The following is a 5,758-nucleotide window of genomic DNA, read 5'->3' as shown; positions in this document are numbered from 1 at the left end:
GAACTTTCATGAGTTTCCTTGAGCCAAACTGTCCACACTTGCCGGGAAGCAGAACCGCAAGGGGTTTGGACAATGCTCCGGAGAATGGCTGTTTTTCACTGTGTTTTATTCATTCTTTCTCTAAATTATTATTTAATACATTTTTATTGATTTCTGAGAGGAAGGGAGAGGGATGAGAGCGATAGAAACACCCGCTACTGGGGATCGAGCCCACAACCGGGCCTGTGCCCTTGACTGAAATTGAACCCGGGACCCTTCCGTCTCCAGGCCGATGCTCTACCCACTGACCAAAACCGGCTGGGGCGTTACTTTGTTTTATACGTGACAATCCAATCCAAGGAGGAGACATACGTGGGTTACAGGAAATCCACTGGTGATAGATGAGGGAGGGAGGGAGGGAGGGAGGGAGGGAGGGAGGGAGGGAGGAAAGGGGGGGTGGGGTGGGGAGTGGGGGTACACCTCTGGGATTGGATATAAAGCAAAATGATAGATGCATACTTCTTTTTTAAAAAATACATTTTTATTGATTGCAGAGAGGGAGGGAGAGAGAAACATCATTGATGAGGGAGAATCGGGGATCGGCGGCTTCCTGCATGCCCCATAGTCGGGCTCGAGCCCGTGACCAGGGTGGGCATGCTCCCTGGCCCCGAATCGAACCCAGGACCTTAAGGTCTGCCACAGGCTGACCTCGGCTCTACCCACTGAGCCAAACCGGCCAGGGCTACACCTACTTCTTTTCCTGAGGTGGGTGCAGGATAAATAGTTAATAGGCAACAATAGCAATGAAGGAATTTATGGTCTGTCCTGCAGAGCCCCCAGGCACATTTGCTTGTGTGAGTGGGGTGGGGTGGGGTGGGGGGAGGGGAAGGGGATGGAGGCGGGGCAGGCTGGTGCGGGGACGGCAGGATGTTACAAGTTCCTCTGACATTTCAGAGTTATGTTGTGTTAGATGCAAAAGGACCATAGGTTCAGTTAAGGTAATCACTGACCTGGTCAGGGAAGACTCCGGCCTCAGATGCAACCAGCCACCACAACTGCTCTTAGTAACAGTCTCCCTTCAGACTAGACTTGTGGTCGCTTTAGGCCTTTCAGTTTGCAAGACCACCACGCAGCCCTTCCCTGAGCTCATGGGGTTAGCATGTGGCTCCTTTCGTTGTGCACAGTTGTGTGGGAATAAAGGAGTCATCCTTTCTGTCAAAGTTAGGGAGTTTTAGCCTTAACTGATTTGTCTCAGAGGATAGAGAGTCTTCCTGAAGACAGAAGGGTCCCGGGTTCCAGTCCAGAGAAGGGCACCTGCCTGTGGTGTGGGCTCCATCCCCAGTGGGGGGGCGGGGGCGGGGCACGGCGTGCAAGGAGGCAGCCGCCATCTTGGCTCCAGTGACTTGGCAGCCGCCATTTTAAAAAATATATATTTTATTGATTTTTTTACAGAGTGGAAGGAAGAGGGATAGAGAATTAGAAACATCAAAGAGAGAGAAACCTCAATCAGCTGCCTCCTGCACACCCCCTACTGGGGATGTGCCCACAACCAAGGTATATGCCCTTGACCGGAATTGAACCCGGGACCCTTCAGTCCGCAGGCCGATGCTCTATCCACTGAGCCAAACCAGTTAGGGCGGCAGCTGCCATTTTGAAATGGCAAAGGTCAATCCCTCCCTTTTATCCTCTCACCGCCGCTCCAAATCCCCCGTTTTAATGTTCGTGTTTTAATAGCACGAAATACAAGTACAAAACATTGTACAATTATACTTTTTACTCCACGGAGGTGGAATAATACCTTTGTGTTGTTGTTGTCATTGTGTGTGTGTGTGTGTGTGTGTGTGTGTGTGTGTGTCTTTTAATATATCTTCGTAGATTTCAGAGAGGAAGGGAGAGGGAGGTAGGTAGAGAGAGAGAGAGAGAAACACCCACGATGAGAGAGAGAATCACCGGGTCGGCTGCCCCCTGCACACCTCCTACTGGGGATCAAGCCCTCAACCCGGGCCTGCTCCCTGAACTGTAATCAAATCCAGGACCCCTTCGTTCCCCATGCCGATGCTCTACCCACTGACCAAAACCGGCCGGGGAGTGACTTTGTTTTGTAAGTGACAATCCAAGGAGGAGATGAAAGCCGGTTACAGAAAATCCACTGGTGATAGATTAGGGAGGGAAGGAGGGAGGGAGGGAGGCAAAGGTGGGGTGGAGTGGAGTGGGGAGTGGCGGGGGGCGGGAGGAAACCTCTGGGATTGGATAAAAAGTGAAATGATAGCCCTGGCTTGTAGGCTCAGTGGATCGAGCGTCAGCCTGGGGACTGAAGCTTCCCTGGTTTGATTCCGGTCAAGGGCATGTGCATGGGTGGAGGGCTCGATCCCCAGTTGGGGACATTCAGGAGATGGCCAATCCACGATTCTCTCTCATCATTGATGTTTCTATCTCTCTTTCTCTCTCCCTTCCTCTCTGAAATCAATAAAAATATTTTTTAAAAAAGTAAAATGATAGACACATACTTCTTTTTTTTAAAGATGTATTTTTGTTGATTTCAGAGAGGAAGGGAGAGGGAGGAAGAGAGATAGAAACATCATCCATGAGAGAGAATTATGGATTGGCCAGCTCCTGCATGCCCCCTAGTGGGGCTGGAGCCCGTGACCTGGGCAGGCATGAGCCCTTGACCGGAATCGAGCTCTCCCTGCTCTCCTTGCCTTTTCAATGACAGCACCCACCCCATACTCACCTCCTTACTGTCATGGATGCTTTTCACGATCCCTGAGAGGAAGAAAATATCCCCTGTTGCTGAACCCTGGCTTTTCACACTGCAGATGACCCTCTTGGACAGATGCAGGAACTCTCTCCCTCCCAGTCCCAGAGAGGGTGTTTTGACCCACCCTTGATCTCTTTCTTGGTTTGTTTTCTTTCAATGGTGGTAAACACAGACCTCCTTTGAACCTTTGATAAGCCTACAGTTTACAATCACACTCCTTTAGCTTGATTTTTAATACAACTCCCTGGGTCAGGATCATGACTTTAGAGTCAGGATTGGTTCGCCCCATGAGAGGACTCAGTGTGTGTGTGTGTGTGTGTGTGTGTGTGTGTGTGTGTGAGTGTGTGTGTGTGTTAGTGTTTTGGCGTGTGTGCGTGTGGGTGCCCGAGCGCGCGTGCGCATCTGTGTGTGTAAATCCGCAGTCACGCATGGACACTTCTTGATCTGAATGGTTCTTCAGCATCCATGAGCACCCTTCAGCCCCTGCCTTGTCCCAGACAGCGTCCCCTGCTTGTCCCTCCCCCCTCTTGTCCAGCCAGAACTGGGGAAGTCCAGTCATCTGGCTCTGCCCTCCCTAGAGGAGGCTGCAGGACGGGCACTTGCATTGGCGCTTCTCGACCAGCAGAGGGCAGGGCTGGCTCTCTGGCCCCGCCTGGGCTGGGCCATCTGGTTGACTTCCAACCACCCGCCCCCCGCCCCCCTCCCCCCTCCCAGCCTTACCCCACTCCCTCTCAGGATGGATGGTTAGGCCTGGCTCAGAGACCAAGTCCGCGCCAGGCCACATGGGCCTGCAGAAGCCTCTGCCCCTTGAAAGGCTGGATCAATGTCATTTCTAAGGAGGTTTTCCTGTGGGGTTTTTCTGTTTGTTTGTTTGTTTTTTTTTATTGGTTTATTATTATTATTATTATTTTGTTTTTTGGGGGGGATTTCTTTTTTTTAGGAGGGTTTTTTGTTTTGGTATGCTTTTTTTGTTTTTGTCAATTTTTTTGTTTGTTTGTTTTTTTCTTCTGCTTTTATATATGGGATGACGTGGAAGGAGCAAGAATGTTCCATTGTTCACCCAATCTGTTGGCAAAAATCTCTATTTTCCCCCTGTCACAGGTTTGTCTCGGCGAGCATCAGGACCTTCATTTCCCTTCGGTACATCATCATGATCTTCCTCATCTTCACCCTCACCCGTTTTTCTGTCTTCAGAAGGAGGTGGTGATTCCTTTGCTAGCTTTCTTACCATGTGTTCAAGATATTCTGGCAAACTTTTGAACTGTTGTTTGTTTGGCTGGAAGAAGTGAGGGCTTCTCCGTGCTAACAGTCTCAGGGCTCTCCAACCATAATTTGGATGGTTCACCACCTTATATTCCTTTTCAATCATGCTTTCCGGGTCTGCCTGTTCAATGGCTTCTGCAAAGAATTCCTCCAAAGTTGGCATATAGCCTCTGGGGGCTGATTTACAAGCTTCCATATTATCTGGGCAGAGATCCCAAAGGCTTGTTATGGCCTTGTTTCTCTTCAGAATCTTTGTGCTGGGCCCTTTCCACAGGAAGTCCAGGAAGTCCTCTGGTGCGGTTCTCTTTCGTACTGCTCTCGTAGGCTTAGTACCTGATGTTCTTTCCTTCACAAAACTTGGGCAGCCTTCGTTTTTCCACTTGTTCCAGTTTTCTTCCGTGGATAATATATGCTCTACCATCTTTGAAAATCTCTCTCCATCGGGTGGGTTTTCAGAGAGCAGTTGATAAACTGATTTTGTGGTGCCTTCAATCCAGAGTGACTGCTCATCAGTTAAAACATGGTTTGAACTTTTGGATTTCACCTGTCCCTTGAGATATTGGAATAAAATGAGATACTGCAGGAGAATCTGTCGGCGAAAGTTACTGTCACTCAGCTGTAAACCCAGCAACTTTTCACTTGTTAAAAATTTTGCAGCATATACATGCTCTCCTCCTGCCCTTAATTCTCCCATCTTTTTTCTCGAGGCCTGAGTATCATCTAATTTGTAATTCTTGAAAACAGCCAGGACTTCTTCTGAGTACCTGCGGAAAGTTTTCCATGCCATCTTCTCATAGCATTGCACAGGGTTCCTGAAGTAATCCTGAAGGGACCAGAATTTGCGGTACAGGCTGTGATCCATTGGAATGGAGCAAGTTGTTGGAGCTTCATCATCACCCATGTCACCTTGGTCTACGTCCATTCCTTCTCCTTCATCTTCAGCTTGCTTCTGACCCAAGGTGCTTTCCTGCTCATTGGTATTGAAAACAGTGACATTTTCCAGATTAAACTGACCCTGCAAGTTAAGACCAGATCTCTCAGGCAAAGGGAAAAGCCTGGCCAAAAAGAGTTGAATCCGTGCACGGAAAAGTGTGTGCGGGGCTTTGGATAATCTTCTTAAGAGGTCATTGCACGTACGTAGTAAATAAGTTTTCCCAGCAGACTTCCAAGTAGCAACATTTTTTCCCACAAACGAGAATATTGTGTCACACTGATCCAAAGGCAGACATTCCAAAGCGTCTGCCAACAAGACAGCAGGTGTCGCCACGGTGCAAATCCCTTCAGTGACTCCCCCAATAGCAAGAGAAATAATAGCTAAAACATTTTCACACGACGAGTGATTGATCATTTCTTCTTGCAGGACACCTCTGAAAGCTTGGTCAAGGGTACATTTCTTTTCGTCTTCAGTTCCAGGTAACTGGCTGAAGGTATTCAACAATGGCTTGATATTTTTGTTGTTCAGGGCTTCTCTGGTAGACTTGGTAAACCGCGTCTGCGCTTCGGCTACACTGAAGCGTGGCCGTGTAGGAGACATCTTCGCAGCGGCGCGTGTTGTGGGAGCCGAAGCCCAGCAGGTGCAGGGGTTCCCAAACGTGTGGACGAAGTCCGTGAAGAAGAAATGACACGGAGACAGTGCGGTCAGTTGATCAGCAGCCTAGCCAGGTTCTTGCCAGGTGCTCCAGCGGCAGCGCCTATGTCCCGGGACCGGGTCTCGGCGAGATCTCTGCCCCGAAAGCTCCCTTGGAGAACGAGGACGAC

At 49.4% G+C, this 5,758-nt stretch overlaps 1 pseudogene; it reads right to left on the bottom strand.

The window, feature by feature from the left end:
* Positions 1-3,750: 3,750 nt before the first annotated feature.
* Positions 3,751-5,534, bottom strand: LOC139000967 (THO complex subunit 1 pseudogene; annotated as a pseudogene).
* Positions 5,535-5,758: the final 224 nt, after the last annotated feature.

Source organism: Myotis yumanensis, unplaced genomic scaffold, assembly GCF_028538775.1.
Source record: "Myotis yumanensis isolate MYYU_CA2020_CCGP unplaced genomic scaffold, mMyoYum1.0.hap1 SCAF_50, whole genome shotgun sequence".
NCBI classification, from domain to species: Eukaryota; Metazoa; Chordata; class Mammalia; order Chiroptera; family Vespertilionidae; genus Myotis; species Myotis yumanensis.
This window is presented reverse-complemented; position numbering and strand designations above follow the sequence as displayed.